Source organism: Tympanuchus pallidicinctus, unplaced genomic scaffold (genome assembly GCF_026119805.1).
Source record: "Tympanuchus pallidicinctus isolate F22 unplaced genomic scaffold, pur_lepc_1.0 scaffold12, whole genome shotgun sequence".
Classification (NCBI taxonomy): Eukaryota; Metazoa; Chordata; class Aves; order Galliformes; family Phasianidae; genus Tympanuchus; species Tympanuchus pallidicinctus.
The window spans coordinates 5,439,932-5,464,044 of NW_026294637.1; the positions used below are offsets into that span (position 1 = coordinate 5,439,932).

At 42.6% G+C, this 24,113-nt stretch overlaps 1 long non-coding RNA gene across 1 annotated transcript in view; it reads right to left on the reverse strand.

Moving 5' to 3' along the window:
* LOC128075510 (uncharacterized) overlaps positions 1 to 24,113 on the reverse strand; it is a 35,736-nt gene that overhangs the window by 5,832 nt on the left and 5,791 nt on the right. The window contains exon 3 of the long non-coding RNA XR_008203876.1: positions 20,651 to 20,847. This is a non-coding gene — a long non-coding RNA (uncharacterized LOC128075510). The remainder of the gene's footprint in view (positions 1 to 20,650; positions 20,848 to 24,113) is intronic.

Here is a 24,113-nt window from a genome sequence, read left to right on the forward strand (position 1 = left end):
TATGCTGCAAGAGAGTGCAATGCTTTTTCTTTTGTTTCCGAGCTTGACTCAGCAAGGAGCAGGTGCAGAGCTGGCAGCCAGCAGCAGCAAAGCCTAGGAAACAATGAGCTGAGCGAGGAGAAAATTACGGTGACCCACCATGTAATTGCTCTGTGGATAATCTTTTCTCCCCATATTCCCTACAGAGCAGTCTGCAGGCAAGCACTCTTTCCAGTCACTCAGAGTTCACAGGATTGGGGTGGCTCATGGAAAGCACTTGGGTCTCCCAGCTTCATATAACAGTGTTACCTACAAGAGAAGCCTATCCCATTCTGTCCATGAATCACGCATATGGCTGCTGCAGAGTCAGATGGAGCCATTTGTTCTGATCTCCTGACTTTTCTATTCCCCACTGCCTTCAACTCATTGTCTCTTATTAAGCTGATGGATAAGCTTGGCAACCGTGCCCTCTTTAGAAATGGGGTGGGAGGGAAATGTAAAAAAAAAAAGTACTGTCTTGCCAGGCAGATTTTCGAGACGATTCTCCATACATCTGGAATGTAGCAAACCGTGAAACGTCTCTGTCCCCTTAAAGCTCCACTTTAACCAGCCTGGGGGTATGCAAAAAATAGTGCTGCAAAGGATCGACACAATTGGCTGTAGGTAATGCACCAGTGTTGAAGGAAGAACATTTTTAAAAGGCTAGATCACTCTGCTCCTTAAACTCCCTTGTATTCTCCCTGTAAATCTGGCCACACTCACCATGACTGATCTAAAATATTCCATTTTTAATTAGTTCCAGGCTTGCAAATGTGATTGCTACATCTGCACGACACAGCAGTGCCAAATCAAAGTCTGAGGCAGATGAAGGAGTACCGAGCAGTTTAAAGACCTGTTGAAGGAGAAAGCAGGGCTACTCCACTCTTGGAAATTCCTTTTTGGAAAGTTTGGAGCAGCCAGGTCTCCACCTTGATCTTGCACTGCCATTAAAAATGAGCAACTGGGGGATATTCTTCATCTTAACCTGGGTTCAAAAACCCAGCTCTTCGATAAATCCATAAATTTGGGGCTGTTCGAGACATGTCTCTCTGAAGATGTACTACAGATTTACCATCTCTAGATTTATTTATTTATACCTTTAGCAATAACCCCCCTGCAGTGGTTGTAGCTGGAAGCTGGGAGCACCACGGTTCACTGAAGTCCTGTCCTGAAGCTGTCACTGTGTCAGGATCCGAGAGAGATTCTCACGGGAGATCCCATGACACAGAGGAGGAACAATCCTCCCGTTCAGTCTCAGGTGACATGCCAAATTTCCTTCTCTCATCTCTCTTTGGCACAGAGAATCTCTTCCTTCAGTGTCTTCTTTTGGTAGCGTCTGACCTGATGTTATTTCCTGTTCTTTGTCAGAGGTGCAAATTATTCTAAGGATGAGAACTAAATGCCAATGAATGGCACGTTGTCATGATACTCGGGTGTCTTTTCTCCAAAACTACAAGTTCCTTTGCCATGGAGCTGTGCTCAGCAGCCACTGAAATCGAAGGCACTTCAGGAGATAGTTTAAAAAAAAAAAAAAAACCTTGAGAAATTATCTTATAAGGAAGACAATACCACGAGAAGGAATGCATACTAATAACAAAGCATACAAGAACGACTGACAGACAGAAAGACAGATGGACTGAGAGATAGTCACAAGTACTGCTCTGGGGAATTTTATGCCAGCTGAACCTAACATTTTTTTATGGTTCACAGAAATCATTGCTCTCTCCGCTTAGATGTCACGACCAAAGCCATTGTAAGCCTGTGCATGTGTTATTCTTTTCTTTTTTACTTTTGTAAATATTCTATGTTTCTCTCTGTCTCCCATGACAGCCAGGCTGAAACTCTCTCAAAAGGACCAGGAGGTTACATCTAAACCATTACAAACTGTGGCTTACATAAATCTAACCATACATACTTTTGGAATGTCTCGGATTTTAAACTACAGGTCTGTATGTAGCTGTTCTTACTTTCAAGCCTCAAGTCCAAAAAAAAGGAAAAAAAAAAAAAAAAAAAAAGAGTAAATATGACTCTGACTGTCTCCCTTTTCCAATAAGCTTGCCCTGCACAGGCACCTGGCTTCCCCTCGCATCAGAGTGCTTCACAAACACATTTTGCTTGCAACTGCAAAGTGGCCCTAAGACAGAGTATGAACGTGGAGGATCCAGAGGCTGGATCCTAAGGGTGAATTATCTAGAAGCAAAGTGCCACTGTTTTCCCAAAAACTAGATTCTGGTGAGCTGAAAAGCAAGTCTGCTTCTGCCTTGCCTTGTCAGGATTAGCAGTACCTACCTGGGATCTGCAGTGTTGACCAGGGCTGTCAATTAAAACTAAACACATTTCAGTGTGGCTGCCAGCCAAAAACACAGAACCTGCCAAATATTAAACACAGAGGATCTGCCTAGTTTCAAAACAATTGTGCCACCGCTGCGAGCAGGGTGTGCTTATAATTTCAGTGTAATCCAAGCACTGCTTGTGCCAATTCCTAACTCACGGAGGAGGCCTTCCAAAGGAGCCATCCACAGCTCTGCCTGTCTATCAGATCTTTTTCTCTTTAGTTTTAAGACCTCCAGAATGTTACCTATTGGAGAACCTTTGTTCAGCGCTAAAATCATAGCATCATAGAATCATTAAGGTTGGAAAAGACCACCAAGATCACCAAAGTCCAACCATCAGCACACCACCACCATGTCCCTCAGCGCTGCATCTCCATGGCTCTTGAACACCTCCAGGAATGATGACTCCACCACTTCCCTGGGCAGCCTGTGCCAATGCATCACCTCTTTCTGAGAAGAAACTTTTCCTGTTATCCAAAAGACCACAAGCAAATTCAGGTTTCTTCTCTTGAAGAATAACAGAATCAATTAAGCTTGTGAAGTCAATGCATAATGAGATTTCTTATTACTAAAACTACCACTGAGGGCAAAACTTCCCCATAAATTATATATTGAAGTGTGTCATGCTGGCATCACGTGCTGATTCCAGATAACAGAAAGGGCACTGACTGTGCATATAACCTACATTTGCAATTTCTAAGCTGGAAATGGATGCTCACTGAAAGAAGTACATCTGAAATAAAAGGCAATTGAAAAAGATCTCAAAAGACAAAAATAGGTTGGTTTTCCTCCCTAAAATTTTGAGACATCTTGGCCCTCCAAATGGAACATCTCAAAGCTACTCTTGCTTGACAGGAAATCCTCTCAACATACATCCATGCATCTCCAATCCAAAACTCTGCTTTAATCCTTTATAACAGGGATGAAAATAATTCTGATTTCCTAAGCTATTCCCACACAATAGGAAATACAGAAGAAGAGATCACAGGTGCAGTGAGAAATGGTGATGACTGCACGAGGTGGTAGGCAAGCAGGCATGCACAAATAGCCACAGTGATGGTATTAAGGCGAGAAACATTTCCTGTCATCACAAGGGCCAGACCGTAGAGTCCTAGAGAGTTCTATTTTGGGTTTGTAAATCACACTTAAAACCTACAACAGAAGAACACATGCCTTTAACCTTATATTTAAAATGGAAACCAAACAAAGACGCCAGAGCACATTCTTCTGTGTTAAACTGAACACAGCAGTGCCTGTGACAGCCATGTTTCCCTTTGCCAGAGATATCCTCTTGTCTTCTCAATTAAGCTCAGATTCAGTCCAGAACTGACGTGATGCTGGGCCTGGATAGGGCTCACATGTTCTGGCTTTCACCATTATTGCCTCAAATCCAGACTGTGAAGATCTGGTAACACAGCAAGACAGATGAGGGAAAGAAAAACTGAGACACTAATAACTAAACACTCCATATCAGTCCATACTTTTCATTCTGAAAGCCCCTAAAGTAGATTACAAATTGAGTTCCTTATCTCCCCAAACCACCTCATTCACCCATGAAATAAGACCATCCTAGAGGGGTAGAAGGGGAGGGAGAGCAAAGCAAGAGGCAGATGTTTAACTTCAACCCAACAAAATAATTTTAAAACAGGAAAAATAAAAATAACCAACCCAAAGGCAGATTTCTTTAAATACCAGATACGAGGACGCTCATCTCTTTATTCAGCCTTTTCTGTGATGCAGGTAACCATTCCAAGGTTCATAACTCATATTTTCAGATTGCTTTGGCAGCCTGTTGGGAGTAAATTATCACCTCTGACTGGCAGGTCACTGAATGCTCCACTGCCCATCCAGGAAAGCTCAGGACTCTGCTTGCTGCAATGCCTTTTCTCCAGGGGATAGCTCTCATATAAACTCTCAACTTGGGCATCAACAAAGTACAGCAGAATGTCATAGTCTCTCTAGCTTACAGAACTACATCATTAAGGAAGAAATGACAGCAGAATGAGCACCGCAAGACATTTTTCTATCTGAACATGACCACATAGCAATGATCTATTTACTACGACGGTGCTTACCGCATTTCTCTCCATTTGAGCATGATAGGCAGCGCTGGCACGGTATGTTAGGCAACAAGCAGAAAAATAGCTTGGCTGTCTCTGGACTTGCCCACCTTTTCTCAACAGCAGCTCCAAATGCTGTTTTGTTTTGACACATGTTTCCAATAAAAACACAAGGTTCATATTGACAAGAGGAATGCTGGACCAGACCACTGGCATTTCAGAGCAGCCACAAATCCTGCTTTCTCCGAGCCCCTAAGGGTCAATTCCATGTGGCAAGACTCCCCACTCTCTAATTACTCATGTTCCTCCACAACCAGCCTTCTTATCTCATGAGCTACTGTCAGCTGAGGCTGATTTATTCAATTATTTAAAGAGGCACCGTCAACTCAACTATGCTATATTTACGTACATAAAATCAATAAAATCTTTCCAATTACTTCTGCTATCTCTGCTTTAAGCGCTGCTCTGAAATTTGGATGCAGGCAGATACCTACTCTTTACAGTAGGTATCTCAGAGAGATGCTCTGACGGTCCATATAAAGAGCGGGCTGCAGGCGTGTGTGAATGAAGAGTTGCTGCTGGGATACATTTCTGCAATGGTCTTAGTTTCATAACTCAGCAAAAAGATCAAACAATTTTCTTTTTGCATTAATGATTTGTGATTTACGCATCTCCTTGGGTGCTCAGAATGCCTCCTTCAAAACTCCCAGCGGAAACGATGATGCCAAGTGCTGGATTTTTTCCCCACACCTCTCCAGACCATCAAGGAGGGGATTAGGAGGAAATGCAGCTGGCTGAAGACCACCAAAAATCCCCCAAACTCCTAACACAACAACCAGGACAACGGCACTTGGTCCTACCCACCTCCTGGAGGGGTGAGAAAGAGGTTCATTTGTATCTCAGCTCCTTTATTTACTGATCCCAAAGAAACTCGATGATTCCACGTCTACTGGAATTGAGTCTACTGAAGGAATGAGGAGTATAGCAAAATGGCTGATACCATGGACCTTTGCCTTCCTCCTTCCAAAGAAGCAAAAAAGAAAGGAAAGAAAAATGTTGTGGAATTTATTCTTTAAAATAAAATAACAGTTAAAAAAAAAAAAAAAACAAACAAAACATTCCTGAGACACACACACGGATGTTACATGCCATAAGTTTCCACGTCATCACATTTCATCTCACGCCCATAGCGGAAGTCCGAACTAATTTTTTGAAGCGGCCAGCCGGGCTCTCCTGAGAACAATTCAGTTCATTTGTTGTCCTTTTGCTTTGATGTACTCCACGATCTCACATGAAAATCAGGCTGCAGTGGGAACGGCTGGGCTCAGTGGACAAAAGGCAGTAGGCTCCCTCCTAGGAGGCTAATCAAAACCATCCAACCCCAGCGGAGGGAAGGCACAAGCAAAGAGCCAGCGAATAACTAAATATTTGCTACCCCTTCAGTAACCTTGTCACTGAAACTCAGAAGTACAGAGATAACTCGATCCTCCTCCTGAGCAAACATACTGTGCGTATTTAACTTGACAGGTTTTTCAAGACTCATATTCCATAGCTTTCCATACTGTCCCCAGCAGGACACAGCCAAAAGTCTGGAAAATAATATCTTCTCTAACTTCACTATTCCCTCCTCCACTTTTTTTTTTTTTCCCCCTTGTAATCATCCATATTATTAATAGGAGGCAGCTGGTTCCCATTAATGTTGGGAAAACTGGTCTATCTCAGGAATTATGGTTTAAATTGGCTTGTAGTCTGGGGGAATTAGCCATCTGCACCTGGCCTAACATGGATATTTTCAGCCATGCTAATCATAAACAGGGCTTTGTTCTAGTTGTGTCCACTCAGGTCTCTCTGTCTTTTTATTTTCTCCTTAAAGAGTGGGAAGGAAAAAAAAAAAAAAACAACCAAACAAAAAAAAAAAAAAAAAAAAAAAAAAAAAAAAAAAAAAAAACAGGCAAAAAGAAAAGAAGAAGAATCCTATTAACCCTTTCACAGAGTTAATCAAAACCTAACTGTTCTGCATTTCATTTGGTGTTTTTAACTGAGAACATCGCCCAAGTTTGAATGGGGCCCAGAAGAAGTCGTATGGCTTTTTGGAGGCTGAGGAGAACTGGCGTGCAGAAGGGCCAGTTGTTTGGCAGGACAGCTGTGATTTAGCAATCGCTTTGTGACGTCCATGAGAAGCGTAACACCATGTGGGCAGGAAGGACTGTGCACCAGACTGGAGCTGGAAAGGGGGAGGGCTGCAGCGTTTAAAGCAAAAACATCAGAACACTGCAAATTGCTCTCAAGAACGTGCTATAACCTAAAGTGAATTTTGTTGTTGTTGTTGTTGTTTTTCCCCATTTAATATCCATTTTTGGCAAAATGACTGTGTTTGTGCAGTGCTTTTGGGCTGAGATAAGAAAGGGGCCTTCAAAGGTGGGGGAAAATAAATGACATCACCAGTTCAGAGCCTGCTCTCTTTGTCTTGGAGACTTGGGAGCACAGGTAAACGTTCCATCCCATCCCCAAACCCTGCAAGGAAGCCATCCACAACCACAGTTCTGTAGTTATAGGAATGAGTAGTTTCTACCTCAGAAGAGCCAACCTAAAGTTTTGTCCACGTATATATTTGTCATTAGATTTAAAGATTATTTTTAAGGATTCAGCTTCTCTCTCTATCAATCTTCCTGCCTTAGTAATTATGAATTGCCAGCATTAATATGTTTGCAGAAGATACAGAGAGGACGGGTTCATCAGTAGCTATCGAGTACAAAGAACCGGACACAAAATTTGGCTTGAAAGTTACTGAAGCACTGTATGCTGGAGCCTGGGAGGCTCTGTCAAGGGCCAGCTCAGCTGCTCACACCCCACTTTTCCTCCTGTGTCCACTGCTCGCTTTGGCTACAGACAGGATACTGTGTTAGCTATCATACTACAGATGTTAGTATACATAAGGTTTTAGGATGGGTTGCCTTGCAAGTAATAACATGGTTTAATCTGACGTTTGCAGCTTCATTCGTATTGTCTTTGGGGTTGGTATTTTTTCGTTTCTGAACAAAGCTCCACAGGCCACCTTTGTGCAGCATCCCTCCTCCATCTAGGCTTACCCCTGGACAAGTGCACTGAGATGCCAGAGCTGTTTGTGTGCCAAAAGATACTCTCTCCAGTCCTTTATCCAATGTCAATCTACAAACAGTGGCCATGCATGCCCGAGCCCTCTCACTCTCCCTCCCAGCCTAAGTCTAACCAGCCTGTTTGCTTGCTCACACGTTTTGCAGGATCCAGCTGAAACAAGAAGTAGAAATGCTGACCTCTACTGCAAGAGCCCATTGCCATGCTATTTGGATCAGGAAGTGCCAAAATCTCAGAAAGAAGCCTGGATCTTCCAAGCTAATTTAGAGTCTCAAGAGGATCGTATAGTTTGGATAATCCCCAGTCAAGCGTTACATTTTATGGGAGCTTATCCAAACTAAACTCTGACTCAGTTCGCTCGCCCATCAGCAAACGAAACACCTCGCGGAACAAGGTGTGCTGCCAAAGCCAAGGAACCAGCTCTGAGGTGGGGCTGGGCGACGTGGGGACAGGGAAGGAACAGCAGGGAGGGACTTCTGGAGCCAGGGTTTGGGGAACAGGAAAGCTGCAGTCACCCTCTGGGTCAAACGGACAGCAGGAGGAGAAACAGAACATAAGGGAGGCTGTTTTTAATAAGCGACTCTGCGAAACCAGTTAGAAAGAAGATATAAATCATTGGCTTTGGACAGCAGGGCAGAGTGCTGTAGCCCCCAAGGGGAAGGATGAACTTCGCATCCACGGTGCTTGGTGCTGCTCCCACGAGGATGCAGCTGAACGGCTGAGCCCCATTTTATGCCCAGTGGCTCTGTGGGAGCACCTTGTCTGATTGAGTGCTAGGTTTACTGACAGAGAATGAAAGGGTAGAGGTGGGGCATGCAGTCATCCTTAATCTCAGTGAGCTCTTAAGAATTTACTGAGACAGCCACAAATTCCTGGAAATGAGATTTCCCACCTCTTCAGGGACCGGGATTTAAGTATGAAAGCCAGAATAATGAATCTTGCATGAGAAAGGTATATTAAAAACAAAAGAACAGAAATGACACAACTTCAATAACTGAGGAAAGGCACCTGTAATCCCCAGCCGTGTCTGTAATGGGGCTGTGTGCAGTGCCTGCGATCCAGACACAGCATCTCAGTGCAAGTGTAACATGAAGCCAAGGGCTCCTTGGTGTGCACTGTGACACGCTCCTTTGCCGGACCCTCACCAACCAGCCTCGACCCCCACCTGCTCTGGGTTTGTCTCTCTGAGCTGAGCTCCTTAGTGCTAATCTTTGCTGTAATTAGTGCAGCACTCACTGCAAACCTGCTCTCCGTCTGCACGCTGGACGTGCCTCTTTGCAACAGTGTAGATTGCAGAGCTCAAAACAAAGTGTGAAAGCACAAGACAAAGCCTCACAGCTGAGGAGATCCAGCTGTGGAAGAAACCTGCAGCGGAAATGAGACAAATCCAGTCAGAGCACCTTTGGGAAACAGTGAAAACCCTTCCCCTTTTCCATCATGGGCAGGATGACATTCACAGCTTCACCGTCTCCCCACATCTGAAGGAGAGAGATCTCTTTAGCCATAAAAAAGACAAGAACCAGAGACATCCTAACCTTGCTTTTGTGGTTTATTTTTGTGTGTGTGAGGAACGCTAAGATATTATATCGCTGCGATAACAAGAAGGATAAACCATCAGGAAATTCACTATAAGAAAATACCGATGGGAAATGTTTGAGGAGTCTGCAGAGTTCCTTAAACCTTCATGGGAGATGAAGCGAGACTGGGGAGTGTGCAGACAAGGGACTCTTTGCGAAGATTGATTTCTGTATCATAGATGTGTAAAGAGCCCTTGGGTTTAGTGCGGTGCATGAGGATTTGCAGAAGGCAAAACAGTAACCTGCACTCCAGGCAGCACTAACAGACGGGATCTGGAGTGTATCACAGTGCCTTCTCACAAGCCCTTGGCTGGCGGCTGCTGATCTCAGAGCTGTGCTCCAGGTTTTTTTCCAGTACATCTCCTTTCGGGGCCCAAAAATTCAAACCTGGCCCCTTAGGCTTGTTATTCCCAAAACTAAAAAGTTAAAATCTCATGTTCATAACTCTTCTCTCCTTCACGATTCACACAATGCACATCTTTTAGACATCTCCAAAATCATCACTGCTTTAGCTATTATTTTCCCCAAGGCTTTACTGGCTCTCTTGGCATCGGTTGAGATTGCCTGTACAGCTGCACCCACACTTAGATTCTGCTGCCAGTGGCAATCCTGTCTATCTCCCTACATATCCATTCCATGGTCCTGACAGTGCTCTCCCCTGTAAAGTCACCAGCACAGGCTGCCCAGAGAAGCTGGGGATGCCCCTTCCCTGGAGGTGCTCAAGGCCAGTCTGGATGTGGCCCTGTGCAGCCTGAGCTGCTGGGGGGCCACCAGCCCATGGCAGTGGGGTTGGATCTCCATGATCTGTAAGTCCCCTTCCAACACAAGCCATTCTCTAATTCTACAATTCTAGAACATGCTCTCAGGAACACACCTTCCCATCACCAAACGAGGTTTCTAGTCTTGCAGGTACTAAAATCAGAGATGTCAGACCACGGGATGTAGAATTATTTCCATTCTTCATCCTGCATCCTTGCTCTCTTTATAGAGAGGCTGAGTTGATGAGTCTTCTCCAAGGTGCCATAGTTCACCAAAGAACTTGCTTTGCAAAAGTGGAAACAGAAAAGTCCAATTGAGAAGGAAGAGGAATTAAGAAGTCTATGAAATCTGTTTACTGCATTCACGTAGGCTCAGGACACTTGCGCAAAGCTTGCAAAAGGCATTCCTGGGGAGCTTAATAGAAGCAAACAGCAAACCCTTAAGTGTCAGACTGGTAAGAAGATGATCAAATGTGGCAGGGATTGACTAGGGCAAGTACTCCGAAGAAACAGGAAATAAATAACTGACCTTGAGAGCGAGTGAGTATGTGCTCAGATGATGAAGCAGAGATTTTAAATGAGTTTCTGTGGAGATGAAGAAGGGATGAAAGAAAGATGAAAGAAAGGACATTCACATACAGCTGGGCTATCAGGGTTTTTGCTTTTGTTTCGGTTAGGATTTTTCATTTTGCTACCTTTGCTGAGGTGAAGCTTGAAACAAATGGGCAATAAGTTGATGAATTCATGAAGCCTAACATTTATTCTCTGTTGTGACAAGAACATGCCATCTTCAAAGCAAAAGACAGAGGGCCACAGCTCAGCAGCAATGTGAGACTGCCAAAGAAATTAACCCACTGAAATTAATCTGGAAAAATGGAGAGACCAGAGGGCCAATCTCTCCGGAGATCATGGAAGACCCTATATGCTGCAGAACAAACACTTCTCTATACGGTCATGAACAAATAACATGGACAAAACTCTCACTTGCACATTTAATTAGGGAAGGGAAGACAAAGGCTAAGGGGATTTATAGCTTTTGGGTGCTACATCTTCTAGTTTTCCCTGCCTTTTGCTCTCAAGGAATTACTATCACTGGGCAGGTGCTTAATGATCTACCCATTAAAATGATCTACCCATTATTTGTCCTATTTCCGAATTGCTGTGCACATCCCCATCACAAATAGCCTTTACTTGTTTTTATCAAACCCAAATGTCCTTGAACACCCTGAAGCTTGGAGCTCACCTTCTGGTCACAGCCAACGCTGCAAGAAGTGGCCTTCCCATCACCAGCTTCATTACTCAAGGGCCTCTGAAGATCACAAGTTTTACATGCTGCTTGGTTCCAGTGGAAACATGATCTTGTAGCAAAATAAACAGAAGAAAAAGTTCCTAATAGCACAAATACCTAATTCAGAAAGTAGAATTCACTATGGGAATAGCACATCCCTCTCTTGCAGACCTTAAAGTATCTCACTGGCTTTGCTTATTTCAGAACCTGATTCCACAAAACAAAACATGGTAGGATAATCTCATTTATTTGTTTAGTTTTCCACTTTGCTCAGCTATCCCAGCTCAAATCTAAGCCAAATGTTACACTAAAAACCCCATGGATATACATGTTTTTTTTATTTACTAACAGAAGTAAGAAAATAGGTTACAACAGCCAAGACCAGAGGTCCTCATTTGTAACCATTTATCCTCATGTAATTAAAGGTCACCCACAAATTACATCTGTGGGCTCTAGCACCATTTCACATAGATATATACATATGTATATATGTATTTACAACTGCTACGTACTTATTTTCCACAGTGTGGTGCCCGATGTTTCTGCAATATCTCCCACACGGACAGCTGCCTGGTGTTATATTTAACACATTTTCCATTGGATGGAACTGGAACGGGAGGAGGAGAGGTGACATGGCAAAATCAGCAGTGCCAAAGGTAACTGTTGTTGTTTGTTGGCTGCTTCTGTCCCTGATGGAGTAGAGGAATAACCCTAGAAGCTGCTCCATTAAGGAATCACTCAGCAAAAGTGGAAAATCTTGCAATTGCTTGGATTAGATGATCTTAGTGGCCTTTTCCAACCTTAATGATTCTGTAATTCTATGACTTGTCATTCATCTACAAACAAGGGAGAAACTGGAGTGACAAGCTGAAGCACCAAGCACCATCAGAATGCCTAAATAACAATAGGATTTGTGGTGAATTCCAAATCTGAGGGGGAGTTATTTACATTCAAGGTTTATGATGCCTTTTTTTTCCTCATTGTTTCTCTGTAGCTCCTGCCATTTGAAAAGCCAAAAACTTGCACTCTCAGGAAAATACATAACTCCAAGAATCAACGCTATGTGAAAAGCTGCAAATGCTGTGAGACTAGCACTGGAACTGGGGAAACAGGCAACAAGCAAAGTGCAAAGTGATTACCCAGCAAGTTGATGTGGCTGATGAAATTACTACAGAGCAATTTGTAGCTACCTACAAATCAGAGATATCAGGTGAAGCAGATGGTGTGTTACCACATAGCAACCACTTATGCAAAGGAGATGTAGTCTCTAGATTATTTATAATGAGCCATTGAAATTACACTTCAAGACTGACTATCTTTGGGTGTGGGCTTGTCTAGGTGACCTCCACAAGTCTCATCCAACCTGAGTTATTCTGTGAGTTCCAGATTTTGCCTGAAAAAATATTTCAGCTGGGAAAAAAAAAAAAAAAAAAAAAAAAAGCCATGTTTTTCAAGTGGACAAAGTAGGCAATCCAATCTGGGAAGGGAGAGATGAGGGGGAAAAAGCGAGTTTCTATGTTTGGGGTTTAAATGGTATCTGGCCTGCAGAATGTTTTCTGAACTTTTGACATTTTCTAAGCTGTTCTTCACTGAAATTATACAGCTCCTTCAGTTGGATGCTGCTAAGTGAGGTTTATTGCAAGGTTGCTAGCTGCTATGGAGGACTGCATGTACTCTGCACAAGGTGCCCAATCAAAGCATGGCACTCGCAGGGCAAATGGAGAAGATATCAAGCCACACTTCCCCTCGCTTTCTGCTCCCTTGGAGAATCACACAAGTACAAAACCATGAAAACAATAACCCCAGCTGCAGAGGCAATGAAGCAATTTGTTAGGGAGATGACATTTTTAATGAGAAACACTTGCTGGAGGAGAACAAAAGGCCCTGTTTGGTCAGAGAGATGCTCTTGATACTCCTCTGAAGTGCATGAAAAAGTAATTTCATTTAAGCGTCATACACAGAGCAGCTGAATTTCCTGAGGCTCCAGATGTTGTCCTGTGCAGATGTTGAACAAATGGAACTCTGTCCTGTTGACATGAAAAGAAGAAAACAGGCCTTCCTAAAGCAAAGCCCAGGCGCAGAGGATTTCACATCTTAAAAGAAAAATAATAATATTTTTTTTTAAAAAAAGAGAGAAAACCCTGCAAACTGGGGAAAAAGGAAGTTCCTGACAATGATGTTTTCTTGGACATAGGGCTAGCTGTTCTTAATTGTCCAATAGATAATTGAAGGAGCTGAGAATCTGGATTTGCAAAATACCAAATTCTGGCTCTGTCTTCTCTTTTTCTTGGCTTTATATTCGTTCTTTGACAGTTATCTGGCTGTGATTCCACTGATTTTGTTCCCTAGAAAGGGACAGATCCTGAGAACCTTCATTAGGCCAGAAGTTACTGGAACTTTCCTGGGTGAGTGACGGGTTTAGAATCAACTGAAAAATCCTAGTTGATGCTTCACTGAATGGCTCTCATAATGGCACAGAACCACTTCTTGAGACTACACTAACAAACCGCCTGAATTTCGGGGAGGATAAGGAGTTTTGTGCCTCAAGTAGTATAAGCTTTTGAAATAAGAGAGCACACCAAGATCAGCTCTCATGTTAATGAAGACTAATGAAATATAATGACCTCAATACTCAAATACTTCATTTCAGAGCCTTGGGACTTGTGACAGAAGTAGATTCAGATGATTACCAGTCTTTGTCTGTACACAGGGCCTATAGAAATCCTAATGTAAATGAGCATAGCCTTAGGTCTGATGGCTTATGCTCTTTTTTCCTGCCCTTTTAGGCCTTGAAAAACGGAGACTATTCAGTCTTACTTCCAAAGCCCAAGTCTCCTTCCGACACAGCACTATCCTTCTGCTAAGTGGTAGCAGATGAGAGAGTTTTGATCACTGCACGAACATAAGAGCATTCCTGCCTCTAACACATGCCCCTTCCTAAGGACCGAGGCTGTCACAGACAAGTCAGCCTTTGACAAAGCAATAATAAAAGCCAGGTTTGTGATGATGGCCCATCAGCAGGTGGTACTGTGTAGTCAGTTTATAATGAATAAAGTGAGAACAATCTCATTTTGAAGGGGAATGTGGAAAAAGAGATTAGCATCACATCTAACACGAAGCCAACCAGCAAGGATAAACCCTGACACACCAGAATACAAACTGAAGGAGAAGGATTCTTAATGACCTAAGATAAGCATTAGCAAGCCAGCTCACAGCTACAATGCTGGTGGCTCATAAGAGCACCGTGCTTTGTAGAAACCTGCTTAAAGCAATTCTATAAAAGTGAACTGATCTTCCAATGCAAAAACAGTTTCTACAGAATTGCTGTACAAAATATTTACAAAAGAACCCCAATTCCAACAATAGATACCACTTTTAAGAATGTTACCAGATTTTAATTCATGCATATGCTGCCAAAATAATCCCTTCACATACATACAGTAGCCAGTGAAACTTCTGGTATGCACTTATAAAAGACTGCAGGCAAACGGTGCTTTATATTCTCTTCTAAAGATGTTTCCATTAAGTCCTGCCCCATCAGTGCTCATCATGAGTCTTGATTGCTTAATGAGGAAAACTTACTAACGTAGAGAGAAACTAAGCATGAATAAGGCTTTTTCATACTCACTTCCTCTGAGAACACACTGCAGCAGAGCATGCTGGATCCATGTGGCATACAGGAGGTTTCATCCCACATACCTTTTGCTACAACGGTTTTGGTAGCAAGAACATTCTGCATGTCCACACTAACAGCCAGTGCTGCTGCATGAGCCATCACAGAGGAGACAATCAGAGTGATGGTGGATGACTGAGGGCTTCAGGCAGCATGTAATTAAGGCTGAGTAATGATAACACGAATCTAGAGTGTTCATGAAGTCCTGTTCCTGGCACAAAGCAATGCAGAGCCTCGTTGCAGCCCCACGTTGTCTCCCATGCGTCATTTCCCTCAGCAATCCAAGGATCATCTGCACAGCAGATGCTGCATCTTCTTTATCCAGAAGAGATGAGCTGCACTGATGCACACCAGTAACCAAGAATGTTTGGTACTTATGCATTAGCTGTAAGGGGAAACTGGCACAGGGCTTAGAGGAGTCGGGAGCCCTCTCCTTGTGCATCATCACCAAGCAAGGTGGAGGCAAACAAACCTTTGCTATGATGGTGTAGCAATGGGGAATCATTAGAAACAACCTGGGCTCAAACTCCAAAGTGTCCATATCCTTCTTTTCTGGGACTTCTCAATCTGCTGATTGAAATACTTGATATTTCAAAACAATTTTTAAAAGTCTCCTGGGCATAAATATAAAACATTTCCTTAGAATTATCTGGAACACCTAGCTTCCTCATGGACTGCTCCATGAACACATTTAAACCCTTTAAAACACCAGGGAACGATGATTTCCTTGCTCAGGAATCATATGTGCACTTTCATGGGTCATTAGACATGGATAGCTCTGAAGGTAGTCTAAATCTTTAAGCTCCCGTCTTTTAGCAAACGGGAGAAAACCAGGAGGAAGACAAAGAGAAAAGAAATAACGAACGTTTTGCGTGGCCACTAATGAGCTATTGCAGGTCATTACTTTTATTTCCAGTAGGAATCTAAATTACAAACTGTTTGGGAATCAGTCGCATTAGGCATTTACTTTATAATGAGCGTGACTGCAATTTTAAAAAGCCAGCATACAGGATGGCAGAGAGGTTATAAAAACCTGAGTTACATATTGGATTGTGTGTACACACAATGACTGTATTATTTCTAGGGAATTAATTCCTCATTGCCCCCTCCCTCCCCCCAACCCTCCCAACTTTCCAGACTCTGAATCATTTTCTAATAGAATCTCAACAGGCAATAGTATTAAAAATGTGTTAGATGTTAGTGTCTGGGCCAGGAAAAGCACGACAATCTAATACAGAGAATCTAACTGGGGCATTCATCCAAGCCTGCCATCCATCTTTCCACTCTCTGTGGTCTCTCTCCCACTTCAGGATACAAAGATTGAGCAAGTCCTTGGAATAATGGCATTTAAATGAGGCAAGCTCTACCTGACAATATTTCTTTGCCAGGCAGGTTGCAGGTCCCAGGGAACAGATGCCCAAACTAAATCATCTTCCTCTTGGTTAAGGCAATTTGAATTGAGAGTCATTTCAGTACACGGAGGCAGACCGAAAACAGCCATCTTATTCCATTAAAGGGAAAAGAACCCCTAAGCCCCAGGCGTCATGATTTTGACACTTGATTTTCATTCCACAGTGGAACAAATACAAAACCTTTCAACAGTTCTCAAGAAAACTTTCAGGAGAGCAAGACAAGCCTGAGTTAATGAACTTGCTGGGTGGGTAAGACCAGCAAACTGGAACAGCAGCACTGGGAGAATTTGAAACAGTGCCTGACTCCATGTCTCCATATTCTATAAAGGATTCAGTGTCAAGATCCTCCTCTAAATTAAACAAATCCCATAGCTATAAGCAGTCTGAGCAGCAGAACTCAACCTCCTCCAGTTTTTGATAAAATGGCTTCTTTAATAGAAATGCTTTTTCTCCCCCTCCAATTCTAATCCTCGAGGCTGTGGAAAAAATAGAATAAAACCTTGTTTTGACCAGCATGAAATTCTCTGTCTAGATTTAAGTTGTCCATTTACACCCTTCCTATTAATCACAACAGAACAGATGAGTTCACATCGGAAAAACAGAAGCAGAAACCTAGATGAAAAATACCTGTGTATTTCCAGAATGCCTGCCTTTCACGAGATAGCCAGGGTGGTTAAAAATTAATCAGTCAGCAGCATAGGATATCATATTTGGATGCTGGTGTGCTCAGTTAAAGTCTTGCTTCAGTAGTGCAGGCTGCAGCTGTATCTGAAGGTTTGAAATCGCCAAAGGCGATATAAAGAGAAGTAAGGAGGAAAAGCCATTTTACAGAAACTATCCCATGCACTTGTTATAGCTTACCAAGGGAATCTTTGTCTGCAAAGAATGAAAGGAAACAAATTACACTACTGTAGTACACTTCCAGCGGGTTCAGTATACAACAGTTAGAAACAATCTCACTCCATCTGAGGGTGGCTTTGAATAAAGGAGCTGAACTTACACTGAAGAAACACGTATTGTGTTCTCCTGCTCAAATATGCAGAGTATGGAAGGAATGACAGATGGCATAGGATTTTTTTAGACACAGCCAGTCTCCTCAGACTGCAGGGCCCATATACTGTCAAAACTTCAGCTTAAAAAGAGGCTGTGTCCTTCAGTGAAGTGAGCAAACAGAAAACATATCTCCCTTCCACCTTTCCAGTCCAATCTCTGGACTTACTGTAATCCCTTCCAGAGAAAAGTCATTGCCCTGTTTCCTAACGAAGTCAAAGATGTTGGATAAGACTTGCCTGTCTTCACCAAATATTTACAGAGTCCTGTAGTTACTCTGTTGTCTAATCCTTTCTTCCACTAAGTAGAGAAATGAAAGCTGAAACTGAATGCCTCAGAAGGTGCAGCAGAGTAAATCTACCAAAAAATCCCACCTCTTTTCTGCTATGCAGAACTGTTTGTGTCAACCAAGTGTTCTACAGAAGCAGTTGTTTGGAAAGCCACTAAGTCGTGGATATAACACAGAGACATTGTGTCTCTTACCTAAGGTGGTAATGCTTCTAACAAAGTACAGTTCAATCTTCAATCTACCTCCATCTCTCACCATGAAATTCTAACCAGGACATCGGGATGAGGAAAGATGAAGTGTAAGATTAATAAAAATGTGAGCAGCCGAGTCTTTGTACAGTATTATCAAAAAGCAAAATAAACACTTGGAGGAGTACGAAGTCAGTCTTGTAAAAGGGCAAGGATACACAGCAGCATCCATTGACAACACTGGTACAGCATTTGCTTCCTCTAAACCGTGCAACCAAAGCCTAGATGGTCTTCAAACTACCCTGCTGACCTGACATGATTTGGAAATCTGATACAGAAGTGTAGTCGTCGTTTTATCACTGACTGAATTATGAATGTTGCTGTGAAGTCCTTTCCAGTGTCTGTGCTTCCAGCCAGGCTGCTCTGTAGACAACATGCATCTAGCTGTGAACATTCTGCACCTAGTGCAAGGGCACCTCTGTGCTTCTAGTAACTGCCGACAGAAAGTCACTGCTGTGTTTTGTTTGGTACTGAGTCAGGAAATGCCTAACTGAGACAGCATGTTTTATTCTCATTGCTTTGAGCAAGAGACAAAACAAAAGGAAACAAAAGTTGAAAGCTGCTGTGGCTGAATGTTGTTTATCTTACATCTAAAGAAAAAAACAATATTTTCTTCCATAGTTTGAGTGTTTTCAGTGTCCTTATTAGAGTGTATAAAAACACAAGTGGGAGGAAACAGCATCTGCTGTAGGTAGGTGGGGCTCCCCAGACATTACAGGTCTTTCACAAAACTTCTATCTGAATCTGATTGCAAAGGAGTCAGTCTGTAAGTACATTATGCTATTGCACATTTGATCCGTTAGTCTCTGCTTGTTTTCACTTGACTTTTGGCCATAAATGTGTACCCCAAACTAATTTGTGAAGAAGCTGCTATATACATTACTTGAACTACTGAGAATCACAGGAAACATCAAAGCCTGAAGATGACAACCACAGGGTCCTTTTTGCTGATTTTTTGACAATTATCCCCTTCACAGAGAGGTCCTTGCTCAGTAAGCATCTATACAAAGGTATGGATGAGCAACAGAAACCACTGCCACACCTCTGCTTCAGGAGAATGGCATGTCTTACTGGAATGGTCCCTTAAGAACTTGGATGACTAGCACAGAGTGAAATGAAGAGCTGTTACTTCCAGCTCAAATAAAGGAGCAGAGGATCAAAGTGGATAAGACTGGGATTAAAAGCATGAATTGAACAGGGCAAGGTATATTGGGCTTTAAAGGAAAAAAGTTCACTGTGACTGAGGACTGCTCAATAGGGAAGGACCAGAAGCATGGGCCAACACAAGAAGTCTGGTTAATTATTTTACCAGCAGAAATTTCAGCAGATTGAAGTTGCCAGACTGAGTCCTTCAGTAAGGAGAAATGGTTGGTGGGAGCAACCGGAGTAGTAGTTGCAGGTTTGTATGAAAAAGAGGTGTAAGAAAACAACAATCCCTTTCCTTCCATACCTGTCCTGCTAAGTGTGATTTTGGATGTTCCCAGCAATACCAGGCACATGTGGAGTGCAGCCAGAGGTGAAAAGGAGGAGGAGAGAGGGAGTGGGAAGTTGAACAACTGTCCTGTGAAAGGAAAGTCTGGTATAAAAATAGCATGAAAGCCTCATTTTACCAGCATGGAAACATATGTGACAATGCAGCACATCAATGCAGAAATAGTACACATCTCAGCTGGTGCTCGTGTGTCCATCTTTGTTTGCATTGATACTATACTGCCATTATTACCACATATGAATGCATTCACAGCATGTACAAATGGGATCTTTCTGAGATAAAATGCAAACCTGAGTAATTACATGAATTTATCACACACCTTTGGCTGCTTCGCCACCTTCACCCCCCTGAATGTTTTTTAGCTTTCAAAACAACCCTTTATGGAAGAAAATCTTGAAGTGTTTAAGAGGAAGGAAACCAGTAGGGTTCTATAAAAACTGGATAAGGTATTAATGAAAATATCCTGAAACTGTATTGGCTCCCTTCTTCTTTTCCAGTATAATTACACTGCTTATATATTAGAAGACAACACAGATCCCAGACCTATACAGTGAAATTGTCTTCAATGCTTATCAGGCTTACAATCTCCTGTAAAACTATTAACACTAATTAGGATCACTAGAGATCCTTGGCAGTGGTGTCTCATTAATTTATTGATCTATGTTTTAAAAAACAGTCCAGATGTTGTCACTACTACTTGTGTTTAGAGGTTACTGCACAACATCTCTGCTGGTAACTTCCTTATTTTTCCAGCCTAAAGGAACCATTGGTTGATCAGTTCCCCACAATGACACTAAGTAAAAAAGTAAAGTAACCCCCACACTTACAGAAAGATCCTACCCCAAACAGAGCAGCTGTTAGGCATGTCAGCTCTTAGGCATCTCAGTTCTTGATGCTCTCCATTCCCAACAAAGCCATTCTACCAGGCCTATGAAGGACCCGAAGAGCAGGCAGATGAAACTGAAGCTAGTTCCTCTGGTAATGAGCATTATAATAATCCTATTGTGCTTCATCCACTCATACAAATCCTTCTGTCTCAGAAGTCAGGAATATTCGCATTCATGACTCTGCTTGACAAAGCAAACCAACACTTTCTAAGAATTGCAGGGTTTTGGTACTATAAGCCAATATGCTGGAAACATTTATGGGAAGGAAAAACAACACACAGAGAGTAACAATAGATAGCAGTGCTACGCTCTTTCTTTGATGAGGTTTAGGCAGTGGGATCCACAAATAGTTACCACATTCCCCCAGGACAGACAGATGATGTTTGTCATTTTCAAGACTCTGCCCTCCCCACCCCCCTGCTAGCTCTTTTGTGTGGTTGCTGATACTCACAGCTTCTTCATGGGACGGGACCTTGAAATAAGTTCTGCTGTTGCTGTCACATCTGCACCACAGAGACTTCCTGGATATTCACGACAAAACTGCAGCACGTTTCTGGTTGGGTGTCATCTTCTACGGCTTCTTCTCCACCTCCATTGTGTGGATGACATTTGTAAATTGCTCTCCATCTCATCCAGACACAGACATACCTGCAATGAATAAAGAGTTATGCCCATTTATTACCTTCATAAATAACTGGTTGCTGTTGAAGGCTTCAGGTTGCTCACAGGATGATTCCATGCATAAATAGCATTGAGTGAGTACATCCATATAGGCACGCAGACTCAAATGCTGGGGGCAGGGATTGCTGTTAAGTTGATCTATTTCTTTGACCAAATGCACCATTATATACAGACCTGCAGATCTGCCTTAGGCAGACTGTACAGGTGCTTCATTACATTTGATTTTCCTCTAGATCAATGTAAACTCCCAAGAACCCATAACTCTGCCTATCCCATTCCATCACTGACCAACTTAATACTTTGCACTTCAAAAAACATCTAAGAAACATCTCAAGTTATCACTATCACTGCACCTTCCTCATACATCTCTTCTTTATCCCTTTTTGAAAGATTCCTTTTATCTGCTTTTAACAACATGAATACAAGCTCAGGAGCATGATTCAGCTCTCTGTATTTGTGCCAGTCTGACTCATGGCCATTCTAAAGAAGCTCAACTTTACCACTCACTCTTTGCTTCAAGGCTCCAGGACTGAAATCCTGTGGTCAGAACCAGCAGCTTACTCAGCAAAGCAAGCAAATAAAATGCTTGGATTCATGATGCTGAATTATTTTTGCTTTTCCTTTGCTTTGTATCTCAGCATATGGACATCTGTTTATTTCCACTGATTTAATTTACGAATTTATGCAGTGGCAGTAGCACAGCACTAAGATAAGCCCTCTGTTTTAATAAAAAGCAAATCTAACAGAGAATGTGATGAAGTATCTAGTGTTATGCCATACAGCTGGAAAGAAGATTGAAGGGTATGGAGTTTGCTTCTGAAATATAGTGGCAATTTAAAAGTCTTTGCAATTTGATGGCTCAAAGTTTTGTGCATCATTCCACTGTGTCTGGCAGTTTCAGTATCCTCTGGGCACCATGGAAATACAAATACAACATGAAAACAGGAGAGTGGTTTCAACAGTTGTGGAACAGAATGGCTCCGAGCACTAACCTTAATAAATCTTTTAAATCCCAAGTTTTGAATATCTGAAAATCCTGAATATTCAACAGTGAGGTTCAAAGCTGATCAAATAGAACCAAGAATTCGTTTGATGCTTCATACCTGGTGAAAATCAGTATACCCCCAATTTATCATTGGTTATTTAACATCTTTCTTCCAATTCCTGGCTCTGTTCAGATATTAAACATGAGAAATGCCCTTCAGTGATACCATCCTACAGCTAACTGATGCTGCTCACCTGCAATGTCATGTGAATGCGACCTGGTTTCAGAGGTTCTAACAAATCAGTTTTATACAGACGACTCCTGTCCTTCATACCTTTGATATGCAGAAGTTGTACACAGCAAAGGGGAAATCTGGCAGGGAATTTCTATTGCTCAAGATCTGATCTCAGTGCACAAAGCAAAATCCTGAGATTAGAAAAATGCATTTGCTTCTGGGAAATATTCTACATGCATGAACATGCTGGGAAGACAGCTTCTCTTGGCACTGGATTGTGATCTGTATCTGCAGCTCTTTGTTCAGAAGCAGAAAAAGAAGTGGAGTTAGGAGAGAGAGAGTAGAGATAGCATGGGTGAGAGACCCAGCACTTTCTTATTCAACTCCAAAGCAAAGATGACTGAACTCTGCCTATCTCCTCAGACTGAACAGCCGCATGTAACAAGCTGAACAGCTGAAGGCTGGAATTGGGTCAAATATTGGGCAAAGAGAAATCTGAGATAATAGATTCCCTTGCCCTAGGCTGACCACAGAGTGTTATGAGTGGTGATAACCTCGAGGTGCTCCTCTTCTCATCCAAGATTCCCAGCCCCTGCCAGCTCCAGCCTCTCCCCATCTCCAGCTTCTGTAACTTGCTCTCACTCCTGCAGAAGTAGGAGACCCACAGAAGCCATTCCCCAAATAAGCCCTCAGGAATCCCTTAATCATCTAATAAAATCTCTTACGACCCATTTAAGCAAAGAAGAGCAGATGATCGAGTGTTGCTGTTTGCTTTGATGCATAATCAAAACTGGAGCAGAAGACAGTTGAAATGAAGGCTTTCAAGGATTAGTTTGTGCCAGGATTCTACCTGATGATTCCTAAAGGTTGATTAATCAGAGCTGACAACCTTCTAGGGAGTCACACAACTCTTTTTAAGTGATGCAAAATAAAAAGGGGCAAATTTTTCACCATTACTTTGAAACTGAACCCATAGGCCTTACAAATATTGACACTTGCGCATGAGATTATCACACACGGGTGATCAAAATTTCTCACTGAGAGGCTCAATCTCCACCCATATTGATTTAAGAATGCATGTTTGCTATCAGACACACTACCTGCTGGACAGGCTTCTTGAGGATCTTCCTCAGCCATGTTGCATAACCTCTGGGTATCTCCAGCCTTAGGGTGAACTGGGAAACAAGAATCGGGAAGGGGACCTCTCGTAGCTGCCCCATGACAGCATCCCTCAAAGTGTCCCTGAAGGTCAGAGACATATTGGGCATCACAGAAGTGCAAACGCATCAGTCCCCAGCAGTTCAGCTCCTCCAGAGTAAGGGAATGGGAGCAAACAGGAGCTGCTGCATGCAGGAGTTTATATTCCCAAAGAGTGGCTGACTACCTCTCGTCCCTGTCAGGCTCCCAAATGCCAATGATTTGGCAGCAATTAAGTGACTCAACCCCTGCAGCCAGAAGTGGTAGTCGATTTCCTTATCCTGAAGACAATTAACAACCATCTTGAAATCACCATTTTTTTCTTAAATAGCTGATGATAACAGCTTCACTCCAGAGATGAACGCTTCAAGTCATTGCCCTGACTCTAAATATCTGCAAAGTCAGGTACTAACCAGGAAGGCACCTGTACCTATTCAGCTCCTTCTGAGCACAAACCACTTGTTCTTCTGGCATCTTGACCCTATGTTCTAAAAAGCCCAAGGAGGTACACACAGCACATCAGAGATCTCCCCATACCCAACAAGTCCCAAGCCCAAGCTGGAAGCGACCTGATGAAACGCACTGAAACTGGTCTTTCCAAAGGGTTTACAAGCACAGATGGTTTGATCAATATGTGCTGCAACTGGCAAAGTTGTTTCATCTGCTTTTGGCACCACTAGATCGGGAATTACTTCCATATTATTCTCTTAGTTGTTAAACCAAGATTTTAAGGGAGGAATAGAATGGGGGATGTGGGGGGAGCGTGAGTCTCTCGTGTTAAATCCACCTCATGTGCAAGCACACAAAGCCAGAGAA